This window comes from Phocoena sinus, chromosome 20 (assembly GCF_008692025.1).
Source record: "Phocoena sinus isolate mPhoSin1 chromosome 20, mPhoSin1.pri, whole genome shotgun sequence".
NCBI lineage: Eukaryota > Metazoa > Chordata > Mammalia > Artiodactyla > Phocoenidae > Phocoena > Phocoena sinus.
In genome coordinates this window covers 2,914,849-2,928,511 of record NC_045782.1, presented here as the reverse complement: position 1 = coordinate 2,928,511, position 13,663 = coordinate 2,914,849, and the positions used below count along the sequence as shown (strand labels likewise).

The 13,663-nt window shown below is 49.7% G+C and overlaps 1 protein-coding gene and 1 pseudogene across 1 annotated transcript in view; one reads left to right on the top strand and one right to left on the bottom strand.

The window, feature by feature from the left end:
* Positions 1-13,663, bottom strand: part of TEKT3 (tektin 3) — a 182,786-nt gene that overhangs the window by 118,575 nt on the left and 50,548 nt on the right. The gene's annotated exons all lie outside the window — the stretch shown is intronic.
* LOC116744990 lies at positions 4,622-5,278 on the top strand (annotated as a pseudogene).

Sequence of the window (13,663 nt, the reverse complement as noted above, 5' to 3'; positions counted from 1 at the left end):
TTACCCCACCCCCAGCCCCTGGAGCAGGGAGAGGGGCTGGAGATTGAGTTCAATCACCAAATGGCTAATGAGCTGATCGATGGTGGCTGCATAAAGAAAACCATAAAAATCCCTCAACGATGGGGTTCAGGGAGTGTCCAGGTTTGTGAACAATCCATGTGCTGGGGTGGCACCCCTGGAGAGGGCATGGAAACCCTGTGTCACCCCCATCTCTTCCATTTTGGCTGAATCTGACCTGTATCCTTTACAACAGTGATCACCAACCTTTTTGGCACCGGGGACCGGTTTCGTGGAGATCATTTTTCCACCGGAGGCGGGTGGGGGAAGGTTCAGGCAGTAATGTGAGCGATGGTAAGTGATGGGGAGCAGTGGGGAGCAGTGGGGAGCAATGGGGAGCGGTGGGGCACGGTGGGGAGCCGTTGGGAGCGGTGGGGCACGGTGGGGAGCGACGGGGAGCGGTGGGGAGCAGTGGGGAGCGACGGGGAGCGGTGGGGAGCGACGGGGAGTGGTGGGGAGCGACGGGGAGTGGTGGGGAGCGGTGGGGAGCGGCAGATGAAGCTTCGCTCGCACGCCCACCGCTCTCCTCCTGATGTGCGGGCCAGTTCCTAACAAGGCACCGACCAGTACCGGTCCACAGCCCAGGGGTTGGGGACCTCTGCTTTTACAATAAACTGGTGAACATCAGTAAAGTATTTCCTGAGTTCTGTGAGCAAACCTAAGGAAGAGGTGATGGGAACCCCCAAATTTATAGCCAGTAGTCAGAAGTAGAGGCAGCCCCTTGAACTGAAGTGGGAGCAGTCTTGTGGGCTGAGCCCTCAATCTGTGGGATGTGATGCTCTCCAGGTAGACAGCATCTGAACTGAATTCATTTGTAGGACACCCAGCTGGGGGTGGAGGATGGAAGAATTTTCTAACCTTTTGCAATTGTAATTGCAAAACCTCACACACTTGGTGTCAGAAAAAGACATCACAGAGATGGACATGTCGAGGCCACAGAAACGTCAAGAAACTCAAGGACCAAATAAGCCTGTTGACGTTGACCCTAGGAGCAAGTTTGAGGGCAACTCCATAAGAGGACAGGGTGAAAGCCAGAATTTGGGGAGCTGTGGAGCTCATGGGAAAGGTGGGCATGGGGACAAGGACCGGGGTAACAAGTGTAAAGGGAGGCCCGTGAGTGCCAGCACTGCCGCCAGAGGGACATGCTCCATGTCATTCATTCCTCGTCGCTGTACACCCATGACATAGTGTCCCTGTTCTGTAGGGGGAGAAATGAGCCTCAGAAACATCAAGCAACCCTCTCAAACCCCTACATTTGTCAAGTGCTGAGGTTAGGATTCAATCTGATTCTAAAGCCAGTGCTCTTAACTAGTGTACAGTTGCCTCCCACCCACTATCCACGGATGCCGAACCCGCAGATACCGGGCCAACTATAAGGAACTTGAGCAACCATGGATCTTGATAACCACGAAGGGTCCTAGAACAATCCCCGCACACATGGAGGGAAGACTCTGACTGCATGTGTAGAAACCCAGGTGAATCTACAAATAAACTATTAGAATTAGTGAGTTTAGCAAGCTTGTTTGAGGCAAGGACAACATACCAAAATCAATCTGCATTTCCATATACCAGCCAGAAACAAATGACTAAAAAGATACTGTTTACAATTGCCTCAGAAATGCCAAATGCAGGGATAATCCAACAAAGATGTGCAAGTCCTCTCTGTAGAAAAGTATACATTATTGAGAAAACATGTTTAGAAATCTAAATAAATGGAGGGATATGCCATGTTCACTGTAAAAATGACAGTTCTAAACTGGGCTGTAGATTTGATGTCATCTCAACCCATCTAAGAGTGTCTGCAGAAACTCACAAGCTGATTCTAAAATGTGCTGAATATATGGACATAGGGCAACAAGCTAAGGATAGAGAAGGTAATCTTAAAGGTGGACAAACCTGAAGAATGCATTATGGCTTGAGTTTCAAAACTTATAAAGCCAGAATAATTAGGACAGTGTAGAACCGGTACACAATTGATAAATAGACAAATGGCATAGAATAGAAAGCTCAGAAAAGACCCACTTCTCTATGGCTCTGCAGCACAGCGAGTGAAGAACATTATTTTCAAAAATGCTGCTAGATCACTTGAATAATCACGTGGAAAAGTCATGACATTTAACTCCTACCCTCTCACAGCACCCGAAAATCAGTTCCGGGTGGGTTGGCCTCCTGTATGTTAGAAGTAAGACAATAAACTTCTAGAAGGTAAAATGGGAAACTATCTTCATGCCCTCAGTGTAGGAAAAGATTTCTTAAAGTTAAGAATTTCTGTTCACTGAAAGATGCCATTAAGAAAATAAAAAGTCAAACCTCGGTGTGGAAGCAGACTTTTGTTAGTCCGTATGACAGAAGAGGGTTTATACGCAGAGTATATTTTAAAATTTAAAAAATCCCTAGAATTAACCAAAACAAGAAAAGATAAAAAAATAGAAAATTGGTCAAGAGACTTTAGGTATATCACAAAAGATGATACTCCAAATGGCAAAATAAACAAAGGAAAAGGTACTCAACCTCTGGTGAATTCACATTAAAACCACCATGAGATAGCACTATACCCCACCACATGAATGGCTAAAACTTTTAAGCTGACAAGTAGAAGGAAGACGTAGCGCAATGAGAAAGCTCATAACTGCCAGTGGGAATGAATTTGAAAACAGTTGGACCTCATCTACTGAACACAAACATACACCCACTCTTTGACCCGGCAACTCCACACCCAAGTTCAGAACCGTGTAACATGAAAACACACAGTCAAGAAGATTTATAACTGCATTACTTATAATATACCCCAAAACTGGAAATAAACCAAATATCCATCTAGGGTGAAATGGAGAAATACACAGCAGTGCATTCATTCAATGCAACACTGCGTAGCAATGGAAATAAATAAGCTACACCCGTGGGCAACCACACGACAGAATCTCACAAACAAAATACTGAAAGAAGCCAGGCACCAATGAGTATATGTAGTATAAGTCCATTTACATCAAGTTCAAAAAGCAGGCAAGGGGCTTCCCTGGTGGCGCAGTGGTTGAGAGTCCGCCTGCCGATGCAGGGGACACGGGTTCGTGCCCCGGTCCGGGAGGATCCCACGTGCCGCGGAGCGGCTGGGCCCGTGAGCCATGGCCGCTGAGCCTGCGCGTCCGGAGCCTGTGCTCCGCAAGGGGAGAGGCCACAACAGTGAGAGGCCCGGGTACCGCAAAAACAAAACAAACAAACAAAAAAGCAGGCAAAATACATATGATCCAGCAATCCCACTCCTGGGCATAAACCTGGAGAAGACTCTAATTCAAAAAGATACATACACCCCAATGTTTATTGAAGCACTATTTACAATAGCCAAGACATGGAAGCAACCTAAATGTGCATCGACAGAAGAATGGATAAACACTATGTGGTGTGTATATATATATATATATATATATATATATATATATATATATAATGGAATACTACTCAGCCGTAAAAAAAGAATGAAATAATGTCCTTTGCAGCAACATGGATGGAGCCAGGTTATCATACAAAGCGAAGTAAGTCAGAAAGAGAAAGGCAAATACCATATGATATCACTTATATGTGGAATCTCAAATATGACACAAATGAACTTATCTACAGAACAGAAACAGACTCACAGACATAGAGAACAGACCTGTGGTTGCCAAGGGGGAGGACCCGGTGGGGAGGGATGGATTGGGAGTATGGGATTAGCAGATGCAAACTATTATATATAGAATGGATAAACAACGAGGTCCTACTGTATAGCACAGCAACTATATTCAATATCCTGTGATAAACCACAATGGAAAAGACCATGGGGAATGCGAGCCTTGCGGAGGAGTGACTGTTGGAACAGAGCTGGTGGCGCTAGGCTTAGTCAGGTCTTGCAGCTGGGAGTGAGGCAAGGAAGAAGAAAGGATCCTCCTTGGTCTTCTCATTCACAGGTTAAGCCTACCTTTCCAGATAGTGCAACAATTAAGTCACCAGTTTCCAAGGGCATTTGCACTACCTATGGAAAACACTGGATCTGTGCACATCAGACAGATCCTTGACAACTCGTCCCACCATCCCCCTGCACAAAAGTTGCTGCACCAGCAGACAAAGAAGGCGACCACTGAGTTTCTTTTCGTTACCAAATAGATATAATACCCCTGCCAACAAAAGAGTACACAAAGTGTCTCTTCATAATTTCACAACCAGTTGAGACCATGCTAAGAAAATCAGCTTGCCTAGATGAGGACCCCTTCTCTTCTTGGGTAGCCAGCATTTGAAGGAGAGACTCTGACCTGTGCTACTGATAAGTGACTAACTTTTACACACTGAACTGGTCCTGAGAAGTGAGCTGTCTTCTTTGTAAGTGAAGAACATACAGCATAACCTTGAAGAACTACACAGTGGTGTGAGCCAGAGGCATACTGTGTGTGTGTAACAGACTGAGAAACAGACAAATGAATCCTATTGAAAGGATTTCTCGTCTTCTGCTTCTGTTTGCCAGTGTTAGTGTTTTACTGGCTTATACTGGTACCTTTTTCTGGTACCTTTTTTTCTATACCATCGTTCTGTTCTAATGGGTCCTAGAAATCCCTCTCCTGACCCTTTATCAGAATCAGAAAGTGAGGAAGAAGAAGACGCTAAGAAAACGCTGAATAAACGCTAACTACCTAAATGAGAGTTCTGGGGAAGAGTGGGATTCCTCTGAAGAAGAGGACCCTGTGGTGCCCAACCTAACACCTCTTGAGAGTCTTGCCTGGCAGGTTAAATGCCTTTTAAAATATCCTACAACTTGGAAACCTCTAATCCTAATTCCTGGTTGTATCATGCTAAACTCTTGGATGCTAGCACACCAGTCCATGTACTTCGAGAGACAGGACTAAGACATTGTGTACCCAAACTGGAACCAATTCCTGAGTGGCCTCCTCCAGGCTCTTGTGGAGTCCCACCTTTTCAAAAGCCCCTTATGAGTCCCAGCCGGCTTTCTAGAGATCATGCCACTCTAAATGGAGTACCGTACTTTGCCACCAAACAGTTAAGCCGAACATTGAGTACAGCCACTCCCATACCTGAGTACCTAAAACAAATTCCTAATTCGTGTGTTTCTGGTTGTTGCTGTGGCTGGTTAACTAAAACAGTTAAGGAAACAACCCGCACTGAACCCATCAACACTGCTTACTCCTACACTGAGTTCCAAAAGGCAGTTAACAAACTCCTAACTGCATCACTATAAAGATCCACCGTTCCTTCTCATATCTCTTGCGCTGCCAGTTGAGAAAGAAATGCAGTTCCACAGCCCACAGTCGAGAAACTAACATCTTCTCAACCAAACTATGCCCTGTCCTGATACGTCAAAATACGATCAAGTACTGAATATAATACCCAAGAGTCCTGTAACTCAACTACAGATGTTCGCTGTGAGCATTCCCTTTGAAAGACCTAAAATGAGAACTTCAGAAGAGAATTAGTCAAAAGGGACCTTATTACAAGAGATAAGTTGACTATTCTCCACACTCAGTTCTCCCCACAATTTACTCTGCCTATCTGATGGACTTAACTAGATACCTAATTATTAATGGGAAGGAAAAGGAGGCCACTACCCTATTTGTTACCCAACCTTCAGAACAGCCATTGTGGAAAGTGATAAGTTAGCTACTCCCAGTAATACCTTTCTGAGCATACTTTTCTCTGATATTCATTTCTAGGGAGGTAGTTGAATTAAATTGAATAACCAGATTTAAAAAATGGTGGGAATATGGATTTATCTCCCAGTTTTTATATTGGTAGACCTACATATGGCAGGCACCTTTTAGGAGTTCCTATTTTGGGGGGAGGGAGTGCAGTAGTGGAGTAGTAGCCTACACTACCCCAGACCTATTATGGGACCTGCAGTTATAGCATAAACATTTTATAGGCTCCCACCAGGCTGTCTCTAGCTAACCTGGCCTATAAGATCATACCTGGGGATTAAACAGACACCTGTTCTGTAGGGAATATATTTCCTGCATCTTGGCATCCAGACCTTAGTCAAGAGCAAATAAAACCCATTCCAAAGACCAATGGGAAAAAAACTAAGAGAGCATTTATGCTAGTGGATTAAAGTATTTCATCTGTATGATGTTTCCTAGAGCAGTACTTCATGCACTTTCCACGTCCATTGCAAACTTTTCAGGAACACTTCTAACTTTAAAGAAACTTACTACAGAAAATCTCAGCCTAATACAGTCTGAAGTTGAAGAGGTTTTTTAGCATCATTGCTTTTCTACATCTAGCTGTAGATTTTTCTTTTCTGGCTGAATAGAAAGCCTATGTATCCTTGTAAATGAGCCTTGCTGTGTTTATTTGGATGAGTCAAAACATAGAGATCAACATACATAAAATGCATGAGACCAGTAAGTCTTTTCACACACCTACAATAAAGAGTGAAACCTTTTTGTGATCCTGGTTAACTGGGCATCTAAAGGGAATCAGAAAACAGATTATTAAAGATATATCATATATCCTTCCTTATTTTAGTTTTGCTTTTTCCTATTCTCCATAATTAAGTGCTGTATACACTGTGGCATCAAAAAATTGAAGCATTGGGGCTTCCCTGGTGGCGCAGTGGTTGCGAGTCCGCCTGCCGATGCAGGGGACACGGGTTCGTGCCCCGGTCCGGGAGGATCCCACGTGCCGCGGAGCGGCTGGGCCCGTAAGCCGTGGCCGCTGAGCCTGCGCATCCGGAGCCTGTGCTCCGCAACGGGAGAGGCCACAACAGTGAGAGGCCCACATACCACAAAAAAAAAAAAAAAAAAAATTGAAGCATTAATGGAATCACAAATTCTATAAATGTATAGCAACTTTAAGGAGAGAAGAATGTTTATAACCTAATGAGTAGTTTCTGCTGAACCTTAGTGGTCTCCTTTTGAGGAAAAAGGAGGGAATTGTAGTGGGTAGAAAAAAATATTTGTTAATGGAAAATTGTTACTGAACTGAAACCATCTAAAGTTAGTGTAACTGAATGTATCAGTAACTGTTCCTTTGTAGATGTCCTATGAAGTTGGTTTTTAAAATGTTACAAAAACCTCTTTCTTTCTTTCTTTTTTTTAGGGGAAGGTGGGAAGAGGTAGCGGGGTCTAAAAATTAAAAGATGTTGATGCTTATGTGACTATAATATGTGCCTTTGTGTGTGTGTGTGTAAAAGTGCCTTGTTCATGAACACATTTTTGCTGTTCATTCCCAAAGGAAGCCTTTCCTCCTCAGCTTCCCAGCTGAATAAACCAACAGCTTTGTACATGCAAAAAAAAAAAAGAATATGAAAAAGAATGTCTATATGTGTATAACTGAATCACTTTGCTGTACAGCAGAAATTAACACAACATTGTAAATGAACTAGACTTCAATTAAAAAAAAAAAGCAGGCAAAATAGTGTTTAGGAATACACATCCTCAGCGTAGAGCGCGGGTATAATTGATTAGCATAAATTCGAGAGAGCAGTTACCTCTAAGGATTAAAGAAGACGGGAGTGATGGGAGGGGGCTGGAGGGGGGCTCCCGGGGGTAGCACTGCCCTACTTCCTGATGTGGATGGTTGCTGCCAGGCATCCGCTTTTGAAAAATCACAAAGATATAAAATGTATGCCTCAGTGCACTTGATGTATTGATATATCTCAATGTTTTTTTTAATGCTTTTAAGATATAAGGATGGCAGGGCTAGAAAAAGGAGTAGGGAGGGTGGGCAGGACTGGAGCAAAAGCTGGAAGGGAAAGGGGAAACGGAGGATTGTGGAGACTAACTGGGTGTCACCCACAACCCCGCCACTGGTGGTAAGGCCACCAGTCTGGGGTGGGTCTGGATGTGGGGGAGGGAGTCTCTTTAGCATCAGAGAGGAGACTTGGGAAGAAGGGTGTGGGATGAAGAAAAAAAAGGATCAGGTGTGGTGGAAAAGTCAGAGGGCCATGGTGTCGGGGAGGGTCAGGGTCTCCGTGACCCAGGGTGGCTGGAGAAGAACGCAGAGCCTGGAGACATCCTGTAGGCAGCCTCCCGCTCAGAGAAGCCCTGGCCACCAGCCAGTGACTTTTAGACTGTAATTAGCTAATTGGGTCTTGTCTCTCCACAGCCAAAACTAAGTGTCAAAAACCAGAACAAAGTCATTCTTTCCCATGTTCCTAAAAACCTTGAGGATTACAAAGGTGAAATAAACATTTATGCTAGAAATAAACAATGAAAATTGAAAATCAAAGTGGGCCAAGTATTTGCCAGGCAGCCGGCCTGACCTGCTCCACATTCCTGATGTCTGGTTTCCACCACGTACTCCCCGCCAGTTGGCAACCCGTCCTTCCTTTCTCCTTGATTTCCCAGCACATTCCCCACAGCGCCAAGCCCTGTGAGCTCTGGGTTCGGCTCCCCATCTTCTCTCTCTGCAGCCCACTCCCCACCACGCATTTACCAGGGGCCACGAGGCATGACACTGGCCCGATCCAACTGGAAATGCCTTGTCATCAGCACCCTCCCGTCTTCCCGCACGTCTGTCTGTCCCGTCACCAGAAATGTGGTGTCCTGAGGAAAACAGGGACTGGGGACGTTGCCTGAGGTCCTGGGGAAGAAACAGGGGCCAGTAGCTGGTGGGAAAATCTGAACTGGCACACAGGCTGGCTGAGCTTTCAACAGTGAAGGGCCAACTCAGGAGCAGGCAAAGCAATATTAGAAGATCATGCAGGCAACAGAGCCAGAGGTCAGAGGGCAACCAGGGACCAGGAACCCAATGCCACAGAGGCGTCCAGAGCTTGAACACTGGAGTCAGATAGCGCTGGGCTCCAGTCCTGGTTCTGTCATTTACCAGCTGTGTAACTTTGGGCAAGTTACCAACCTCTCTTGGCCTCATTTTTCTCTAGTGAAGTGAGGATGTGGATGGGCATGGGGATGGGGATGGGGATGGGGGTGGGGAGGGGGTGGGGAGGGGAGTGGTGGGGATGGAGGTGGGGAGGGGGTGGGGAGGGGGAGGGGATGGAGGGGGAGGGGGATGGAGGTGGGGAGGGGGAGGGGTGGGGGAGGGGGAGGGGTGGGGGAGGGGGAGGGGTGGGGTGGAGGTGGGGAGGGGGAGGGGATGGAGGTGGGGAGGGGTGGTGATGGAGGTGGGGAGGGGTGGGGGTGGAGGTGGGGAGGGGGAGGGGGATGGGGAGGGGTGGGGTGGAGGTGGGGAGGGGGAGGGGGATGGGGAGGGGGGGGGTGGAGGTGGGGAGGGGGAGGGGGAGGGGATGGGGATGGGGTGAAGATCCATATGCCAGGCAAGCCTTCAGGTGTGAGAGGCTGATACATCTTTGTCGCATGAGATGCTGAGCCTGTTAAAGGCAGAGAGCAGCTCCTGGCCTGGGCTTGGTGTTTGGCACCTTCTACCTGCCCCTTTTGCTGGTCAGGGCTCATTCCCAACAGCACCAGCACAGCGGCTGGGTGTGTGAGCAATCTGGGTGCTTGGTGACCAGCCCGGGACGGAGAGCAGCTGTGCTGACGTCCACTTTCCATGTCCCGTCCCCTCCACACGCCCCGCCCATTGGCCCTACTCCCTGCTCTCATCACCAGCATTTTCCAAATGTCCCTCCCTTTCTGCTTTCAAACATCCCCAAGTCTCCCCTCCCCTAGAAAATTCTTCTCTTGACCCCAAGCTTCCCTGACTTCTATTTTCCTCCTTTTCTCTGCCAAAACTCCCCAGGGAGCAGCCTGTACCAGCTGCCGCTCCTTCCTCACTCCCCAAGGCCCAGCACTCCCCAAGGCGTGGCGCCCACTGACAGCCTCCGGGCGGGAAGGACAGAATGCACAGCCTCGGAGGGGCTCGAAAGTGGGAGGGTGGGCACACACCCATACGGGGATGCACACACAGGCACACACACATACACGTGCACACACAGACACACGCACACAAAGATGCACACAAACATGTACACATAGGCATGCGCACAGAAATACAGACGTACACACACAAACACACATATACATACACAGAGACACACATACACACACAGAGACATACACACACAAGCACATAGAGGCACACAGAAATACACAGACACAAATACATATACCCAGGCACAAAGACACAGAAACACACACACAAACACGTAAACACACAGGCACATACACAGACACATATACTCACAGTCACACACACACAGACACAAAGACACACACACACTAATCCATTCCAATACGACAGCCGAAGGCCCACACTCTGACCAGAGAGAGGAGGAGGGACCCCCGGGGCCATCTCTTGCTCAGCCTGAAGGCTCCAGACCCCTCATGGAAGCACCAAGAGCGCAAAGAGAGGCCGCTGGCATCGCTGCCCTGCAGGCAGACCCAGGCCATACGGGCCTGACTGTCCACAACTGGGGAGGAAGCAACTTTATACCCTGCACAAGTCCCAGCTGTGAGCGCTCAGAAGACACCCCTGAAATAACGTCAGCTGAAAAGGAGAGAGCGAAGTGCTGGCGGAGGCCTGGAGGAAGACTGTGACCTTGGGACCCAGAGGGTCAGGCGTGCAGGACCAGCTCCCTGACCCCAGGCTGGTCAGTGACCATCTCCCAGGCACGGGGCAGAATCTGAACTGAACCCCGGGCTCTGGCCCCCTGCGTTCTTGCCCCTCACCTTTCTGCTTCTCTCTCACCAACTCCACGCAGCTCAACAAGAGCAGAACCAGAGCTGCCTGCATAGAGATGGTGGCCTCTGGGGGGGTCTGGGTTGTGGGCCCAGGCCCCCGTCTCTCGTGGAAAGCAGTCCTCGCTCCCCTTCCCCTCGCCTGTCTACACTGTGGCCTCACTGATCTCAAGGTTTACAGATCGTTGTGTTTATTTACTGACCCTTTTTCCTCCTGTTCTTAATTATTTTTAAATAAGCAACTGGAATATTCATCACCAGTTTTTAAAAAACCTACTGTCCGGGTGGCTGTAACAACCTTCTCCCCTATGGGTTCCTACAGGTTCTTAACCGTGAGAGTTAAGGAGACGCTTTCCCAGTCCTGGCCGAGCATCTCCTGGGTCCTGAGCGCCGGAGCGAACGTGATAGGAGCCCCGCCCCACACCTCCAGCGAGGAAACGTGGGTATGTTTTGTGTGTTTGTTTTGGTTTGCTTTGCTGCTCAAGTAAACTTGTCTTCCTGACTGCACTGTGGAGTCACCTGACCGTTTTAAAAAACATGCCCGAGTCGTCTGCAAAGTTAGTCAGGCTCCGGACCTCAGGAGGGTTACAAGAGTCCGGGGGTGGCGGGCGGAGCGTGACCAGACCAATCGGGAACCGGCAAGGAATGCGGAGGCTCCAGGAAGGCTCCTGCTGTGGAGGGCTCGGCCTCGGGCCGGTTGGGTCTGTGCTTTTTTCACCTTCACCCCTGACTCTCCTCTCCGGGACACCTGGCGTCCCAAGGTGTGAGATAGGACCCACACACACAGCCGACTGTTACCTGCGAGGCTCCTGCGGTTCCCCACACTTCCCTCAGGATCCTGGTAGTTCTCCTGCCCAGGGCTTATTTCTCCCCCGCAAACGTCCCCTGGTCCTGGATCCCACTTCCCCCCTCGGTCCTCTATTTGTTGCCGCCAGCCACCCTCTCTCTGCTGCCCCCAGGTGGTCCAGGAGCCTGGAATCAGAGTAAATGGGGCCTTGTGACATCAGCACTTGCCATGCTCCCTGCCCTGGAGTCTCTGTCCTCTTCTCTTCTTCCCCAGGGAGCTCATGAGGCCAGCTCCAGGGTTAGCCCAGGTACCGTGTGCACGACCTCACTTGGGTCTCTGCCCCCAGAGGAGCAAATACAAAACCTTACTCTGCGCCAGACCCAGCCAGATGGAGAGCAGTGGTCGCCTGCCTCCGTGTGGTCACCTGGAAGGTCTGTTGAGACTCAGCCTACCGGGTCCCACCCCAGAGTTTCTGATTCAGTAGATCTGGGGTGAGGCCCGAGAATTCACCTCTCCAACAAGCTCCTTTCAGCGGAAATAAGCCTATTTCTTTGGAAATAAGATGCTCTTTGGACAAACAGCAGAGAATTGCTGTCACCAGAAGCTGATGGGAATCAGCCCGTCTCCTCCACTCCAGTGACGTGTCCACTGTGACACTTCTCTAAGGAATGTTCAACGTGTAAATTCCCACCTCACCTGAGACCCCAACTCTGGAAAATCCCCCACGATTCCAGGAGGACCCGGCACAGAGGAGTGTAATTGTGGGTGTCAGCTTGGGACCCATCTGAGAGCCAGGCTCAAGCAAGCGCTTCATCTCCCTCACGATGGTCAGCAATGTCCCGTTGTCTCCAGGGTTCTCTGGCACGTACTGGGGAAAGCCCGGGACCAGGAGGCAGACGTGTCTCTCTGTGTCACAGCAGGACAGGAGAACACACACCCAAGTGTTCTGAGGCACAGACCCACGTTTCCTCCTGCCCACGAGCCAAAGCCTGGTTGCTGTCCTTCTCCAAAAGCCTTCCTCTATCCATCCTCTCTCCAGATTCTAGTTCTTCACGTCCCGTCCCTCTCCCTGGGCATCCTTCCCCCTGCTAGGACCCCGAGTCAGGGGGGCCTGCCTGTCACCTCTCCTTGGGCACCATGAAGGGCATTAATAAGAGATGGAGCCTGCAGGGCCTGGCTGTGCGGGCACACTGCAGGGTCTGCACGGGCAAGGAAGGAGATGAGCTCTGAGAAGCTCCACCCTCTCTCCCGGCGGGTCTACGGAGACGGTGGACACCTTCGTGTGCAAAGGCCGGGGGCAGCGGTAGGTCTGCAGTGTTGGGGGTGGCAGGTGACCACGGTTTCACAAGAACCTCCAAAGACACAACCCATAAAGCCTTCCACAGCTTGAAGTGGCTCTCTGAGCTCTTCACAGGCCTAGCGCTGCAGGTGACAGGGACCAGGGCCCAGCTGGGAGCCAGGTCCCTAGATCGACCAGTTAAAGAGCCTTCGGGGAGTGACATCAGCCCCGCCACCTGCCAGCTCACAGGGGAGGCCATGATGCTAACCACACCCGCGTCTATGTCGTTCATGGCGAGGCCCCAAATCTCACAAAGAAAATCCACGGCCCGAGTTATTTTCCTCCTACAGGCCTGCCGGGCCTTTGACTGTCAGCTTTGGAGAGGTGCATTTTTCCCTCCTCTGTGGGCAGCAAACTCCCCGAGAGCACGCTGTGGCCCTGGGCTCATCCCCCCACTGCTGTCACCTCAGAGAGACCAGCCAAGGCAGTGTGCTGGGCGAGCCCTGGGCCTCCCGGTGCCAACCAGCCCGGACGCCCCAGGGCTTCCAGGGTCCCTGGTGAACCCGACCGGCCTCAGCAGGTACCGAGCCCAGCCCTTCCCTTCACTGAGGGCACAATGAGTTAGGGCACCCGGGGGTCAGGAGCTGGCTTCGGGTCCCCCGTGCACACCCCCCGTGCCAGGGACTGTCCTCAACTTCCCACACATTCACCGATCTGATGTTCAAAATCTCCACAGCCTAACAGGTAGGTTCCACTACTTTCACTTGACAAGTGAAGACACTGAGGCACAGAGACCGTGAGTGAGTTTTCCGTGGACACACGCTCTGTGAGTATGAGAACAGACTCCAGAACATACGCCACCGAGAAGGGGAAGCCCAGGCCACTATCTGCGTCAATTCATCGTGAGGTCCCACTCGAAATCCATGG